The sequence below is a fragment of the Grampus griseus genome (genome assembly GCF_964374135.1).
Source record: "Grampus griseus genome assembly, chromosome: 5".
Taxonomy (NCBI): Eukaryota; Metazoa; Chordata; class Mammalia; order Artiodactyla; family Delphinidae; genus Grampus; species Grampus griseus.
In genome coordinates, this window is record NC_138998.1 from 104203487 (window position 1) to 104222438 (window position 18952).

Genomic DNA, 18952 nt, shown 5'->3' on the forward strand with positions numbered 1-18952 from the left:
GGCATGGACATATATACACTACCAAACATAAAATAGATAGCCAGTGGGAAGCAGCCGCGTAGCACAGGGAGATCAGCTCAGTGCTTTGTGACCACCTAGAGGGGTGGAATAGGGAAGGTGGGAGGGAGACGGAAGAGGGAGGAGATATGGGGATATATGTATTTGTATAGCTGATTCACTTTGTTATAAAGTAGAAACTAACACACCATTGTAAAGCAATTATACTCCAATAAAGATGATAAAAAAGAAAAAAAGTAGTCCTGAGCAATTCTAACATTTAAATGTTGGGTGGAAGAGAACCAGAAAAATTGTGAAATAGTGGCCAAAGAAAGAAAAGAGGAAAGCCAAGAAGATTTAGTGTCCTTGAAGCTAGGGTAAGAGAGAGTTTCTAGGAAGAAGAAACCAACTACATGGAAAATTAATGGGAAGTTGTTTTTAAAGTGAGTCACTAAGAAGATCCATTATATTGGACAAAATCGTGGTTAACTGCCGATTTTCCACTTTAAATTCAGTGGAGTGGTAGAAGCCTTGGTGAGACTAAAGAGTTGTTTAGATGGAAGCTGTGACTTCTCTTTCTTTCTTTAGACATTTTATGATTTTGAATAATCATTTGTCAAAGTTTAGTATATCCAGGGGTCATGGTGAGTGTTTGGTTTAAATAAGAAGTTGTAACTCTTTCATTTGAGTTTTTCCCCTTTGGAAATTGAAGATACATAGCTTATACTGTGCTTTCATTCTAAATATACACACATTCACATATGGAAACACATATGGCTAATAACTGAACGAAATGTTTGTAAAAACAGACAAAAACTGCATTTCCCTATATTTAACCAATTAAGTTTGCTTTGTTTATATTTCGCTAAAGAAATGTTCACTTTGCTGCGTGATACTGAATATAACAGTAAATACAAATTTAATTGGATAATTATACAGCCATATATTTTGGTATAATAAAAAGTTGAACATTGCTTAAATCGCATTATCTTACTATATATTGTCTCTATGAAAGACTTTGAATTATGTAACATTTTTGTATAATTATCCTATTAATACAAAATAAAAATTGTTGATGAACAGAACTAGAAGTTAAGGGGATTGTTTTTGAATTTAGAAAGGCCATTACATAACAGTTTGATTTATAGGCCAACGATGGCAGGAACCCCTCCTTTAAGGGTCTGGAAGCAGTCAGGTCACGTTGCTTTCAGGATCATTTGAGATCCTTCTATTTATACAGTCCTGCTTATGTTAAAAGCCTTTAGTCTTTCTCTGTGTACATTAGAGGAATGCTTAGCAACCTTGTGGTTGTAATATTTTTGAAACTCTTGGGTTATTTTCAGTGAATATCAATTCAAATAACATAGGTCATGAAAAGATTGATTTACTGCTTTGTATTTAAAACAAGACCAACACATCCCTTCCTGGGCTCAGGGAAGTCATCTTAGTCCCTTCTCTCTCTCTTTTCCCTACTATATGTCCTCCTGCAATATCTGTTAGATTTCTGTAGCAAAGGTAGACAATCCCAAAGTGTCATCCTTGTATATTGTACCCTTCTGAATGGTCTGAAAGGACTTGTCATCCTGTTCTATTTGGATCAGCCCTGGAGATGTTTTACCCATCCTTTCAGCTGATTCAGAGGGGTCAAGAAGCCAAACTTTTATTCAGGGTCCTTACTTGACCACTTCCAGCTCAGGATTTACCACTATAGCATATAATAAACAATAAAACCTTGGAAAAAGGAGAGAGACAATGCCAAAGTTTTGTTTGCCTCAGTAAAAAAGGGGAGAGTTGATCATTTTTTACTTACAGCATAATTGGAAGGAGAAAAAGTTTTAACAGGGTTATAATTTAGACCCTCTTGAACTATTGCCCAGAAGCTTCTAGATCTTTGTTTAAACCCATGCTAAGGGGTAAGATTAGTAGTAGAGCAGAAACGACAGCAAGATGATAATGAAAGGCCAGATTTGCCATGGCCTTTGTGTGACCTTGGAGAACTCATCTTTCTGGTCTGAGCTTTCCTAATCAATAAAATGTGAAGGTTCTACCAAATGACTCCAGGGAATCCGTTCTGCTCTTATATTCAAATTCATTTCTACCCTCTGGATGAGCCTTAGAGGTGAGCTCTGAATATCCATTTGGCAAGGGTATTACTCATAATAATTTCAATGACTAATTAATGCAGACCTAAAGAATAGATTTTCAAAAACAGCTCTCCCTGTGCTTCAGTACAGCGCTATACTCTTGACTCAATACTTCTTTATTGTATGTTTGAGTAAATACGCCCCTAGATTCAATCATTATTTTTTTACTTCCTGGAATATAACACTTTCAATTACTTGCCACGTATCTAACGTTTTTAAAAGGTAAAGGACATTTACTTCCCTCCCCCAAATGTCATTTACTTTTTCGTCAAATGTCATTGAACTTTAATAGCTGAAAGTAAATAAAAATATTCCTTTTTAAAATGTTAAGGTTTTAGGATTAAGGAGAGTGATGTCACCAGAATTTTAGGATTAAACAGCAAACAAATAGGTAGAAAAAAGTTTTAAAAAATTATATTAAGTATTTATTGAGGCAGAGAAAATTTTTTATGAAACCCAAAAATGGATAAATTTCTCATTTGTAATATGCTAATGCTATGTAAGACAGTGTCTTACATAATGAATCTTTCCAAATAATGCTGTAGTAAAGATATGTGTAATGTGATTTTAAAAAAAATCTGAATTAACAAAATGCATGGAGTTGGTTCATGAAATCCATTCAGCTATGCTTTCAGCCTGCTCATTAGTGCAACATTCTTTCCTTGGGCACTTTGAACGATGATGGGCTGTACTATTGAAATACGTTACAGTTGCTCTATAACATCCTCTGCTGAAAAGCTGTTGTCTTGAGAGCTTTCCCGCTGTGTTGTTAATAACAGTAGGATCTTAAAAGGAGCTATTACCTCCACTCTATAAATCACAATTGTTTTTAATCAAAGAACATTAAATTGAGCTAGTTGCCACTGAGGGATTATTCCAGTTAAAAGGAGCTACCTAAAGCAGTCAGACTTGGATTAGACACACACATTGATTTTTTTTGCGGGGGACAAAGATTTGATTCATACATCGTATTGGGGAAGAGGAATTCCATTAGCAAAGGTAAAAGAAAATGATTCTACATATATTACAGAAGGAGGAAAATACACAATCTCAATTAAAATATAGGGCCTATCACTGCATTTCTACTATGGGCATGTGCTTTACTCTATTCAATTCTGCTGCCCAGAATCCTGGGAGCCCAGGAAAAGGAAAGAATTCTGGGGAGGGAGATATTATTACCTATTTATCAACTCTACCTTTGAAGGTTTTCGTTCCTTTTCAATTACTACCTGACATTTTTTCAAATTTCAAAATATTTCATAAACCCTCATGTGATAGTAATTTTATATTTAGTGTCCATTAATTATAAAAACACATAGGGCCAAAATTCTATAATGAATTCAGAAACCCTTAAAAAGCTATCTTAAGTAAAAAACAACATACTGAAATATTGTAAGTATAAGTGCGAGATGTATGTGTGAGACCAATTTTATTCCATCTCTAGGTAATTTCTGGGGCATTTATGGATTTGCACATATCGGAGAGCTGTAGCCGTGAGATTCTCTAAGCCAATGGTTCTCAAACTTTCTGCACTGTAGTAGACTCAATGAATAAGATTCCTATTTGCTATATGCCTTGGAGTATTAGACATATCAAATAGTGCCATAGTTGTTTTAGGTGAGTCATTCTAAAAGCAATTAATGATTTTGTCAATAATAAAAGCAGCTATTTGAAGAGTTCACCAATATTGTGGGTTATGCACAATTTCTGGTCCAGTAGCTATAACACCACCCCTTTTCTCTGGCTAAAGAAAGCATAGAATAATGTAGCATATGAAACTGATGCATTTTATAGCTACTCTTGAACCTGCTTTAATTTTTAAAGGTTAATCACGCATTTTATCCTTTTCTATTTTTGAAAAGTGACTCAAAATCTATCTCACAACTATAGCTATGTTCCATTTGAGAATGACTAATAGATAATAGGTTTGCTTTTGATGCTATAGACAGCCACACATTCAGAGGCACAGGGCCAGGGCCAAGTTGCACCCAAAATGTCCTTGTTTAGAGTCTATGAAGCTGATGAAATTCTGCTAAGCAAATTATAGGTGTGGCTCTCCTGACTATATAGATCAAATTCTAATATTCAGCTAAGGCTTAAAAGATTTAGTTACATCTGATTGACCTAAGTCAAAAATGCTGGCATGGTTGCAAAGGCATGCTCATTGATCAGCCATTGCTCAGAGGGCCTTTAGGAAAAGACAAGACATATGCTCATGTAGCAGCAGTTCAACTCTCAGCATGCTGCCCTAATTACATGCTTCGGTGTGTGTGCTTAATGACAAGTGGAATGAAAGCCAGAACTGCCTAAGAGAACACGAAGCTACTGGTTCAGAGATCCACACTTTCCTAGGTCCTAAAGATTTCATTGTTTTCAGAAGAATGCTACCTTTCCAAAAGATGTTCTCATGAACTGAATCACTATTTCCTAACTCCTTAGAGTCTTTATTTTCTGAAAATCCATATTTACTTATTTTCAGTACATATTTCTTTGAGTTATTTGATTTCATTTGCCTGTTTAATTATTGGGGCTAGGGATGCTATGTTGAAGACGATTGGATAACATCACTTTCTCCATGGCACCAGTAATTAAGAAGCCATAAAAGAAAAAGAGGAAACATAAACAGTGAGATCAGTGAAGTAATTGACAACCCTGCCCCCTCCTCAGTTGCCAGTGCTTTCTGTTTGACATATTATGCTGCAAATCTCATTAGGCACAGAAACTCAATTTTTCTGAGCCTTGGGGTCTTCCTTCTTTTCTTTCAAACATTCTCTTAGTAAAGAATCTGAGACTCATTCATTTTTGATTCCCGAGGTGAATTTACTGTCAAGCTCATAATATTTAAATTTCAGGTCCCTTCTGTTGCACAGCCCCCTCCCCCCAAATCCTTTCCCTAATTTTTGTTAATAATTGTGTATTAGTTTTCTTAAAGAGAGTTGCAGGTCTCACAAAACCTGAATCAGCCCCCACTCATACAGTTTAATCTGGCAGCCCCTCCAAAGGTCTGGCATTTTCACAGAGCCCAACGCTTTAAAATAAAGAGATGAAATTGTCATAACTGAATTTCAGGTATGTGGCAATGAGGAACAAAAAAAACATTCCAGAATGTAAAAGCAAATATTTCTGCATCTATACAGTAATATATCAGTGGACTGAATTTACATAGTGGTCTTCTGAATTGTTCTTTGTCTTCTGTTGGATGACTAGGCCTTCTTATGTACAAAATTGGCAAATAATAATAACAGTAATGACAAGTATAGTTAGTAATCATTGAACACATAATAAATACCAGCAACTTTGCTAAACTATGGCTTCCACTACAAAATTTAAGAAAAGTAACCAAAGAAGTTTCCTGAACGTCAGATATGAATCAGAATGTAAAGAAGAATTCAAGTCTGGAGGTAGCTTGTGGGTTCAAAAAATGCAAGAGAACAGATTTTTATTTATTTATTTTTTATTGAAGTATATTTGACTTACAATGTTGTGTTAATTACTGCCATACAGCAAAGTGATTCAGTTATACATATACATATATATATATATATATACATTCTTTTTTTTAATATTCCTTTCCATTTTCGTTTATTATAGGATATTGAACTGTGCCATACAGTAGGACCTTACTGCTTATCCATTCCATATATAAAAGCCTACATCTGCTAACCCTGACCTCCCACTCCATCCATCCCCCAGCCCCCCTCCCCCTTGGCAACCACCAGTCTGTCCTCTACGTCTGTGGTTCTGTTTCTGTTTCATAGATAGGTTCATTTGTGTCATATATTAGATTCCACATGTAAGTGAAATCATATGGTTTTCATCTTTCTCTTTCTGACTTACTTCACTTGATATGACAATCTCTAGTTGCACCAATGTTGTTGCAAATGGCATCATTTCTTTTTTATGGCTGAGTAGTATTCCATTGTATATATGTACCACATTTGCTTTATCCATTTATCTGTTGATGGACATTTATGTTGTTTCCATGTCTGGCTATTGTGAATAGTGCTGCTAGGAACATAGGGGTGCATGTATGTTTTTGAATTATATTTTTTGTCTGGATATATGCCCAGGAGTGAGATTGCTGGATCATATGGTAATTCTATTTTTAGTTTTCTGAGCAACCTCCGCACTGTTTTCCACAGTGGCTGCACCAACTTACATTCCCACCAACAGTGTAGGAGGGTTTCCTTTTCTCTGCATCCTCTCCAGCATTTGTTATTTGTAGAGTTCTTAATGATGGCCATTCTGACTGATGTGAGGTGGTACCTCATTGTAGTTTTGATTTGCATTTCTCTAATAATTAGTGATGTTGAGCATCTTTTCATGTGCCTATTGGCCATCTGTATGTCTTCTTTGGAGAAATGTCTGTTTAGGTCTTCTGGCCATTTTTGGATAGGGTTGTTTGAGTTTTTGTTATTGAGTTGTATGATCTGTTTGTATATTTTGGAAATTAAGTTCTTGTCAGTTGCAATAGGTTGTTTCTTCATTTCATTTATGGTTTCCTTTGCTGTGCAAAAACTTGTAAGATTGGGTTGTTTATTTTTGTTTTTATTTCTATTGCCTTGGGAGACTGACCCAAGAAAACATTGGTGCAATTTATGTCAGAGAATGTTTTGCCTATGAGAACAGATTTTAAAAAAATTTTAAGATACTAGGAAACACTAGTCAATATTTTTAGCCAAATTTTTTTTTAAATTAAAAATAAGTAACCAGTCTCTTTTTACCCCTTAAATTACCACATTTAAGGACATGACAAGACCAAAGAATCACAGAATCATCCAACTGGAAGCCCTGGAATTATCAGTTCCGTTCCTCATTTATTTTGTGAAGATCCTCTCTACCATCTTGACAGAGAGACCACCTAGCTTCAGCTAGTTCTACTATTGTAAAAATTTTCATTATTTTCAGCCAAATCTGTCTCTCTCTGGTAGAGTCAGCAAACTATAGCCCTAAGGCCAAATTCTGTCCAACTGCAGAATTTGGCAGTTGTGTGTATGACCTGCAAGTTAAGAATGGATATCATACTTTTAAATAGTTGAGAAAAATCAAAGGAATAATAATATTTAATGACACAAGACAGTTATACAAAATTCAGACTTGTGTCTTTAAATAAAATTTTATTAGGACACAGCCATGCTCGTTGTCTGTTTATTCACAATGGCTGCTTGCAGGCTGCAATGGCAGACATGAGTAGCTGTAACAGAGACATAATGGCTCACAAAATCTAAAATATTTACTGTCTGGTCTTTTATAGAAAAAGTTTCTTGATTCCCTAGGAACCACACAAAATACATTTGTTATCTTTTTCTCTGATAGAACAACAAATATTTCAGACTCCTCTCTCTGGCTCTCCCTTTCTCTTTCTTTTAAAATTGGAAAATATCTTTTTTTTGCCTTCACAATTTTTTCTTAATTGAGATAATTATAGGTTTGCATGCAGTTGTATGAAATAATATGAGATCCCTTGTATATTTTTCTGTTTTCCCCAATGGTTACATTTTGCAACACTATAGTATAATGTGACCCAAAATATTGACAGTGATACCATCCACTGATCTTATTTAGATTTCCTCAGTTTTATTTGTACTCATTTGTGTGTGTGTATAAATTCCATACAATTACTGTCACTTGTAATCACAAGTTCAGAAAACATATTATTCCTGTGTTTTTCTCTGGAAAAAATTAGATGTCTGCACTAAATGACTGAGCAATGATTCAAAATAAAAAATAAAATTCCAAAATTAGAAAATTATATGCTATAAGGGCTGTGTGACACATACCCATATTACTTTATTTTCCTCAATTACTTACTTCTGTTTTGGTAGACCAAACCAACAGTTGTGATCTTTACTAGGTCCACACCTTAAATTAATAAGAAACATGATCATGTTCAACAGGATTTATAAAATATAATCTAAACCTTTTTTAGCATCTCATTTATTAAGCCTTTTTTACCTTTCATTAATCACAGTCTTCATACTGCTCATTATTTTTTTCTAATTTATCATTCACTTTAACTCTATTACATTGATTTAAAAAAAAATTTATTTTGAAATATCTGTGGACTTACAAAAAAACTTGTGCAAATAGAAGAATTCCTTCATCTTCCTCACCCTGCTTCCATTAATGATGACACCTTACATAACCAATGCACAGTGATCAAAATGAATAAATTAGTATCCAAATGATACTATTAACTAATATATAGACATTCAAATTTTGCCAGTTTTTCCACTAATGTTTATATTTCTGTTCCAGGATTGGATCCAGGCTCCCACATTACCTTAGTTATTATTTAATCTATCCTTAATTCCAGTTAAAAGAGTAGAACAGTTCCTCAGTTAAAAAAAAAACTTTTTTTTTTTTAATTGTTGTTCTTCAAGAAGATTACTTTTGAAGAGTACTGGTTAGTTATTGTTTTTAACTCCAACAGGAAGCTCCGTGAGGTCAACCAGAATGAATACAGAAAAAAATCATCTTATTTCGAAAAATATGAAAGTGAGACCCATCTAGTGGACAAAATATTGTATCACACAATAACCAAATTCTACTCTATCTTTCTGCATGAATATATAAATATATAGGTACACACACATATAATTTAAAGTGTAAGTCAATCAAATATTTTCTTCTTGGATTTTCTCCTGAAACGAAAATTTTCGCAAATAAATTTATAGTCCAATATTATCTATCTTATGAAAGCACACATCCAGAAAATTCTACAGATTGTTTTGAAAATATGAATCTCAACTCTTATTTACTTATTTGTCCAAACAAAGCAGAAATAATTAATTGAGGAAGAATTTACTTATCTATGTGTATTCCTAGTGTCTTCCAGGTAATGGACTTTTACAGTTTTGGAAATTACACTGAATAAAGGTCCTGGCATTTTGCATATATTTTCATAACTTTGCATCACTCTGTGGCAAATAGAATTAATTTCTGCCTGATGGCCATTCTCAAACAATGAAGGAAAACTACCAGGAATAAATCAAACTGTTTTTATTACAGATAACTAGCCTTCCAAGTGAAACGGAACCTATTCATAATTATTTTGGTAAAGTGATTTGAATTCCTCTGTTAAAGGGGGCAAGTAGATCGAGCTAATCCTTTTCTTAAGTATGGAAGCTATATATTTCCTTCTTTTGAACTGAGCACCTTTTGGTAGACAAGTGATAGCTGAAAGGAAGAGAATATTTCATTTTAAGACATGGGTTCTGAAAATTTTCAATAGATGCAACTACCTTAACGATGGGTTAAGGGAAGGAAGTCGTGAAACCTAAACAAAGAGCACAAATGGAATTGGAAGCCATTCAAGTCAAAATCAGACGAGAATAAAAAAGAATTTTGTAAATAGATAAAATTTTCCCTTCAGCTAAACAGTGAAGTACACTTTCTGGTTTCATTTACATTTATATTTACCCAAAGTAGTTTTCTGTCATGAAAAACAATTTTTTCCTTTTTCAGTGAAATCTGTAAAATGTAAACTGTTAGATATCTGTAGGCTCTTCTAGAATGCACAGCTGGAAAAACAAGGATAATTAAACCCTCAAATGGTTTGGGTCCATTTCAGGGTTTTGTTCTGGGCTTTATGAATGAACCAAAAAGTTGCCCTTGGCCTCTAAATTTGGGAATAACAATTTAAAACCTTCAAATACGTAAGTGTTTCATTGGTTCATATTTTATATAGAATTTTTCCATTTAAAATTTTTAATATTTATCAACTTTAATAAGGGACTAGAATTATATATGTGTCTGAATATTGATAATATTTGGTTCCATTTCTATTAAAATGACATTTTTTCCTGAGCCTGGACATTGCCTACAATCATATCTTTAGGCACATTATTTTATCTGGAAGTTGATAATTTTTAGTTTAATATTCCCAATGCAGTTAAAAATTAATGTTTCAATATATTTAACATTTTCATTGTACCAAGATGGTATAAAATAGAATCTTTAAGCATAAACACTCATATGGTAATAATAAAAAAAAATGATATTATCTTTTGTAACCAGGTAAGTCAAACCTGGCAACTGGTGCTTGGCAGTTACAAAGACCCACAAAATTATTCTCGCAAATGATGATGAGTAACTGAACCCAAAGTGACCCCTGGCACAACAGGCTAATAAGTTAGTCAAAGAAAGAATTACTAGCAATTATGTTTTCTGATTGCCTACAAGCAGATAACAAAATCTGTGGTTGTGTAGTCTCATGTATGTCTGTTTTCTTAGCTAGCTTCTTGGTCTGGCCCATTGAAGCACCAATGATAAAAGTTTTACTTTTTACTTCAGAATCAGAGTATATGTTCAGCCTTAAATATCTTCTTGCCTTTACCTTATGTTAGCTTATGACTCTAACTTCTGTAATGTGTATAAGGTTAATGTGCAGAAATCAACTGTTAAGAATTTACCACTACTGTGAGCATTTCAGGAAGCATATATTCATAGATTTGGGAGGAAATGGGCAAACCAAAATGAGAAAGGAAGACTTGATGAGATGAGAGAAGAAATGTGATGTCCAAAGACCAATTTCTTTCCACTTCATCATTTGGCCTACAGCAGCGTTGGTAGGAATTAGTAGTTTCAGATCCTGCCACTTGTCTCTGCCTAATATCCTGGCTGGGATATGGGACAGAATAATATTGTTAAGATATTAACTATGCCTCATTTTCTTTTTCCCCACCTGTATTTATTATTTCCCTTCCTCCTGACTCCAGCAGATAGACTTTACCATGTTTATCTCTTCCAGGCGAGAAGAGTTAAAACAAAAACACAATGCCCACAACAGCCACAACAACAATCAAAACAAAAGAGAATGTTTGAGCTTTTTTTTTGGCCTTGGTCTTCAGATATTTAAGGCCTTGGGAGAATGAATAAGATTCAAGACATAAAGATATATGAAGGAAAAATAATTATCTTTCCCACCAACTCTCCCAACAGTAGGGATGAGAGATGGAGAAGACTGTATAAGAACAAAGGCTGGGAGGGACATGGGGAATGGAGAGAGATTGATAGTGTGCCTTACGTCTATGGGTGGAGTCCTGAGAGGTTGACCTCAAGGCCTCAAAGCCATAGACATCATTGCAGCAATTCTGTAACATGTCATGGGAGCATCATTATAATAGCAAATAACAAACCCACTAGAAGGGGCCATGGGAATAGGAATATCAGTATTGAGTTTAATGGTCTGATGTCCAAGGACCACAGGCAGCAAGGCATGAATAGAATTGTTAAAGATGTGGTTCCTCACCCCCTAAGCACTTGGAATTATTTAAGTCTCCCAAAACTTAAACCCAAGCCCAGGGAAAGGGTTAGGGAGACTAAATGGACTTAAAACAATTTTCTCCTGCCCTGATAAGATGAATGTTCAAAATAAGCTTAATTTTGTTATAAAAAAGTAAAGTGTATTCCTTATACACTGAGTTCTTGCGGACTTACTGATATTCACATCTGCTATTAACACGTAGGAAGCAGACTCCTTGCAGTGAAGGAAGGCTTCACACTATTGGCAAAGGTAGCAACATTAGAGCAAAGTTTGAAAGATCAGTAGGAACGTGCCAGGTGAATAATGGATGAGGGGCATGTAGGTAAAGGGAGAGTACACACAATGCTGTGAAAGGAAGAGAGAGAATTGTGTGTCTGAGTAAGAGATAACTTATGGAGCACAGGCACCTAGGAATTAGTGGCCAGAGAGCTGTGAGGATTGAAAAGCAGACACAGCTGGAACATTAAAGTCCCTGCTAAGAAGTGTTGGTTTAGTCCTAAAGTTGATAAGGACCTATTAAAATATTTTAAACAGAGTCATAGCATGAACGACTCTGTGATTTGTATAAAATTAACTCAGGAGGCGTGTGTAGGATTCTGTGAAAGGTGGTGAGAATAAAGGCAGACAGATCTGTTAGGAAGCTGATGAGAAATTATTACGGTTTAAACTGTAGGAGTGGTGATAGAAGACAGTTGAGATTTACTCGGCATGTATAATTGATGGGACTTGGCAAATTAGACACTAGTTATGAGGGAGAGGTTGATGATAGCTCCAAGTTTCTGAATGGAATGTTAGTATAATTAATCAAGCAAGATAAGGAATATGAAGAGGAGATATGTAGAGATGACCAGTTGACTTATTGGAGAGAGATTTTTGGATTTCTGGAAGAATTTCTGGAGTAAAAACAGATTAGGGAAATTCCATGACCACAAAGCGCAGTTTGTGTAAATTTGTACAGATTTTTCCAATATTTGTGGTCTTTACCATGCCTTCCTTACCTCTCTGTCACCTTCCTTCTTCAACCCTGAATCAGATAACAGATCTTGTATTTCCGGTGCTGCTCAAATTTGATGCCCCTTGTGCTTCTCTTTGACTTGAAATTTGGTCCCAATCTGCCTTTAATAGCATTTTCCCTCTATTGATTAAATTTTTGAATCTTGACCATAATCCTCTTGCCTCAGGATGATTTGAAATGACCTTGTCTTGCTTTATGGCAAGAAATAGGCCATGAACCATTCCAGCAAAACAGGAAAATAACAGACTAGGAAGCATATAGTTCCATACACTATAGACTGAAAATCACCTTGCCAATGGATCAAGCTGGCATTCATTCACCATCTGAAGAGGTGACAGCCACGTAGGATCAGTGAATTGTCATATATATCAATTGCTTCAACTCTTATAATAATGGATAATATATATGAAGTGATTTCTTCATTCCAGGCTCATATTTTAAGTGCTTTACATATATTAATTCATTTAGTCCTCTGCTTCAACCCTATGAAATAGTTACTATTATTATCCCTATTCTACAGATGAAGAATCTGAGATAAAGAAAAATGAAATTGATCAATGTTACACAGTAATGTAATTTCAAACCCAAGCAGTCTAGCTCCAGAGACTTTACACACTTACTCAATACATAGTACCCATTTGTGTTAGCTTTCTATTGCTACTGCAACACATTACTACAAACTTAATAGCTTAAAATAACACAGATCTATTATCTTCCAGTTCTTGAGGTCAGAAGTACAAATGGATCATGGCAGACCTCTGAAGGTCAGCATTTCAAAAGGGTCTAAAATCAAGTGCTGTGCTCCTTCTGAAGACTCTAGGGACGAATCTGTTTCTTACCTTTTCTAGTTTCTAGAAACAATGTGCCTTCTTTGGCTTGTAACCTTTTTCTTCATCTTTGAAGTCAGCGTGCAACATCATCAGATCTCTTTCAAAATCTGCTTCCATGATTATATCTCCTTCTCTTACTCTGATCCTGCCAAATTCCTCTTATAAGGATACTTGTGATTGAATTGGGCCCACTCAGATAATCCAACATAATCTCCTTACCTTGAGATCTTTAATTGTATCACATCTGCAGAGTCCTTTTTCCACATAGGCAACACATTCACAAGTTTCAGGGATTAGGATGTGTACCTCTTTGGGGAACACTATTCTTTCTACATATCATCCTTGATATTTCATAGATAATGTGGATATCTTCTCCCTAGGAGATCTCAATATTAACCTTCTAATTTTATGTAATTATTTGATATAAAAATAACATCCTTCTCCCCCATACACAAACACATATGCACACACACACACACACACACGTTTGCCCACTCATACCACATAATTTTCCATTGTGGAGAAAGAAGGTTGCATTAAACACATGAAACGATATTATGGATGAGACCTGGTACCCCATAATGGTCAAGACCTATACTCTCGCCTAGACATCTAAGGAGCACCAGAAAATTTAGTCAGCAACCAGTATGGAGAACCAACTTCTTCCATTGTTTATCTGCATGCATTTATATCATACCAGAACCCTGATAGATGCTTTGGGTAATGTATCTAATATTACACTACTCTTTATTTTTCCAAAAAAATTAAAGTGGTAAATCCCCATTGAAACTGGGTTGTAATCATAATTTTCAATTCTTTTCACGCTAGTATATTCTAACCAAACATGTATGAAGATATCAAATAAGTAATGGTTCAGAGTTACCTATGTTTCATTCCAGAATCCTTACACTTGAGTCAAAGGTAAAAAGGTATGTCAGGAATCACCTGATAATCTTTTTGCGTGGCATGAAGTTACAGTCTCTAGTGGGAGAACTGTTGAGAGGAGATCAAGGTCATGGATTCCTTGGCCTTTTATAATAGACTAAGCACTTAACTGCCATTTGACTTAATAAATCCTTCATAGTCTTATTACATTCCCAGATGACCTACAATATAGAATTATACATTTTAAAAAAGTGAATAAATATCAGATATTTTAGTGAGCATTGTTTTAACTTTTGCCTCTATTTTCAGAACATTTATAGAAGATTCAAGTGCTAAATCTGAATCTACCTTTGAAACATTATTCTGGTTGGGGCCAGTCCTGGGTTAAAGACCTTGAATGGTCTTTAGTCCCAAACTTTCCATTTATCACTCCGGAGGATTTTCATTCTTCCCAAGTACATATTACCTGTAGTCTCCAGAAACGAGTAGAGACAATCTCCTTTCTTCCTTTTTGTGTTCTTTGTGTTGTTAGAATAAAAATAGGGAGTTTTTGTAAATGAGCTATATCTTGTTCATGTCTATTAAACTGGCAAATTCGTACAATTCCATGTTATTTTTCATTCTGCTTCCTAGAATCTACTTACCTATTTTGAAATATTTAGAAAATTATTCTTTTTTATAGATTGACAATTCTTATATATATATATATATATTCATTGCTAAATACTTAGAAAAACAAACTGTTAAAATGAAACTTTTATATTGTTATGGTACAGCCAGTTTTCTACATTCCTGTGAAAAACAGGTAATGCATATTAGCTAAACGAAGACCAACTTCCTAAACTTCCCTTTGATATAAAACACTTGGGTAATAGGCAAATCATCTTTTCTCTTTCTTCCCAAACTGCTTAGATTTAAAAGTATATCTTAAATCCAACTAAGAAAATAAGTTTCTTTCCTTTGAGAAGAAGAATGTACTGGGCATTGTATTGACTGTTTATGTCTGGATTTAGAGAATAAGGCAAATTGACTACTATGATTGGCAGAAATGACTCTCTTAAGTTCTTACTTTTCTTCCAAGAGGTAACAAAACCTAATCCTAGAAATACAGCATATTTGTTTTAGCTGAAACGGTGGCCTAGTGGTTCCTGGCCTTTTATAAACTTCCTTGTCCTACTTGCCCAAACTCAGATGTGTGAACAGGAAAGATTGTGAGCACTGCAAGTTAGTGTACATGTGACCAGATTCTCATTAGATGCTTGTTGACTGAGTTGCTAGCTGGAGTAAGACCTGGCACTGAGAATGTGGTCTGGGAAAGGATTGGGGGTAGGGGAGAGGATGGTTAGGGAGGCAACACAGAGAGCTAATGGAAAGTATGCTGCTTAGAGCAGAGCAAAACCTCAGACTGATTCTGGATTTATGGTCTAAGTAGGAGGAAGAGCAGGAGAGAGTTACGATATATTTTTTTTTTCCTTAGAAGAGGAATTCCTCATTGCAAAACTGGACCACAATTGGCACTAACAGAAAAGAATTGGACTTAAGGATCAAGAGAACTTCATTTTAACAAATCTGAAACCTGTTGTGATATAACCTAGAGTAAAACTCTTCACCAACATTGTGAATGGCTCTTACTTTGTGCAGTGCTGCATGTAGACTAGTTCCCTGGAAGAACATTCCCAAGTCCTCAGGACCATGTCGGTGCCTGTCTATTTGACAATAAGTACTTGGCACCACAAAATTCAGGGCATCAAATTCTCCATCATTAAAATGAAGGGGTTGAAATGAATTGGGTCTAAAGTTGTTCACAAATTGTTTGTTGGGAAACTGAATAAATGTGAATTAATCCTGAAGTCCTATTTAATCAGTAGTTTACCAGAGAAAGTGTTCTTTCAGTCATTCACTCCACAAAGATTCGTTAAGCAACTATCATGCAGCAGACATATTAGCAGGCAGTGGAGACATATTGATTGGTCCCAAACAAAGAGATCCTCTCAGTTATTATAAAAATCAAAATTTTATATTAACGTGTTTTGGAAGGACCCCTGTGAAGAGAAGTTTAGCAGATGTGTAGGTGTAACATCCGTCTTCCTGCTTGAGCAGCCAGACTCCAGACACTGCTCCCATCCTGAAGAGCTACTTTATTGCTTTTGGGCCAGGTAACCAAAAACGATAAAGTTTGTGATAATTTAGAAGTATGGATCTGTTAAAACAATTTATATGCTTTTCCCTGTAGAAATCCTGGACTAGAATAAACTGAATATTTTTATTCTTCTTACCTGCATTTCTCCAGTATGTGACTGTGGATTTTTGGTAGTTTATTTACAGGAAAAAAAATGTATTTTTTCACATGACTTGTAAAAGTCCTTTTATAGGACTATTTTTTCAAGGTAGCTGTTGTACCACAGCTGGGACTTAGCTCTATTTTAAGAGGAAATGAGAGTTTTCTCTGTTCAGTAGCAAAACAAAAACATCTAGGTGCTGTCACCCTGGCAGATTATCCTGGAATAGCATAAAATGATAAAATAATAGCATACGAGTGTGGAATATTTGAGGAGATATGTTTGGCAACAACGGATGCACATGTTGTCTGGTACCTTAACTTCCCTTCAAGATTTGTAAACATAGCTTCTCTCATCATTTTGGGTTTAGGGGTGATTTTACCATAACCACAAGCTTCTGGATTTGTCTTGTACCCCAAAGAGTTGCCTCTGCTCTGCTATCCTCATTTAGCACAAACCAGGAGGGATTGCAAAGTACTGCTCATTACTTTTTTTGGCTCATCTTGGAACTTCATAGGGAATAGCAACACTCCTGAGCCAAGAAGCCCAGCCTACACAAAAGGTCAACCCCAGGAGGGGTGTGGTGCCCAGTGTTTCAGTCTTTATAGTCCACAAGTGAAATGGCCAACACTCTGACGCAAAGAACAAGTGTGGCTGTACGTTAATGCTTTTTCCATCAAGGGAAAAAGATCAAGGGCGATCTTGTCAAACTCTCCCCTAGTCTCTAGAAAGATACTTTTAAGAGGAGAAAGAGAGTGAGAAAGAGACTGTCTATGTCTATGTCTTCATGTGATGAGTGTTTGGGGAAGTATTTGGGGAGCATTTAGTAAAGTGTTAAGAATGTGAATGAAGAAAAGACATCTGGAGAGTAAGTGTCTTAATACATCTTAAGCAAAATGAATTCTGTCAGTCTTTATATTTTCATTAAAATCAATTGAATGAACATTTCTTAAGTGAATTAATCCTGAAAATCAAGATGATTTACCGTCTCTGTGGGCTGACATAGAACAGTGAAAAGAATGAATGGCTTTTCATGAGTGCCGTATAAAGATTTTCTTTCTAGTAGTCCAGGATCTTGGGCCATAGCAGTTTGACTTATCACAGTTAGGAAAATTGGTCAAAACATTTTTTAAAAAGAATTAAATTATAAAATCTTAGGTGAGCTTAAAGATAAAAGTAGATAGTGTATCATGAAATAGAAATGATAGAAATGATAACTATAATTTGTAGAACTTAATATATTATATATTATGTAAAGTTCTATATTCAATCATTGATCCATTTTATTTATTAAATGTTTATCCAATCATTGACTCGATAAACATTAGACAAGTCTCCTCTGTGTAAAGCATGATGGGCACTGGAGCTACAGAATGAACAAAACAACAAAATGCCTTTTTGGAACTTGTAGTTCTGGAATTAAATGTCACATCCCATTTTTCTCTCATGACAAATGTATGAGGAGATAATATCAATACACACATTTGTAAACATGGAACTGGAGGCTTCAAGAAGGTAAATAATTCTCCAAGGATATCCAGCTGGTTGGCTGACCACCGAGAGTTTGAACTCAGTTTGTCAAATCACAAGTCTGTTCTTACGATCTCAGGACTCCTTAAATAGTCTATGAAAAATCAGTGTGACTCAGATTTAAGATGAAAATAAGATTGCTTTGTCTCTAATTAGCATGAAGAAAAGTGGAAATCTGAAGTGTTTTGAAGAAATATTGACCGTCAAGAACTAATAGTAATTTCGTTCTCTGGCTATACAGAGTCTAGGCAGAAAAAGAAAAAGTTTTACAATGGATGGCAAGAGAGGATGTGACTGACTGATAAGTAACTAAAGGATTTTCCTCTAGAAAAATGTATTTTTTTAAAATAAAATTTAAACTAAACTGCTAATTAATTTGATATTATAAATTTTCTGAATAAAATTGAAAACTATCAGCCATCTTTGATTATTCAGTCTATTCAATGACAGGTCTCTAAAATTAGAAACATATGGATGCCTGAATTTTTAAAATATTTGTTTGGATTATTTTAACATTGGTCTAAATTTCTGTTGAAAGCTTTAAAGTTGGAAAAATATATTTTAAACATTTCTGTAATATTAAAAAAACCTTACCATATAACTTATGAAATTGTGAGAATGTATCACAGAGAAAAGGGAAAAATTAGCCATTTTCATGGAAAGAGGAATGACTTGGAAAATAATACATACAAACATTGCATATTTAGTAAAATTGAGTCCATGTGCAACACTGTTTTCCAAAATATAGAAACTAAACCATCTTTTCTGAATATAAATTAAATGCAGAAGAGGAAAATAATTCCCATTCTACCCCATTTCTCTTTATGGTTTGTATAAAACCAATTTTGAAGTCTTTTTATTTTATTGTAATTGCTTACTGACATTAAATAGAAGCACTTTTAATGCTTCAAGTGTTGTTGATAGTTTTAAAATAACCTTTATACATTACATACTAACATAATAGATTTTTTTGAAACCAGAACTTTTATGGCCTGACATTAGAC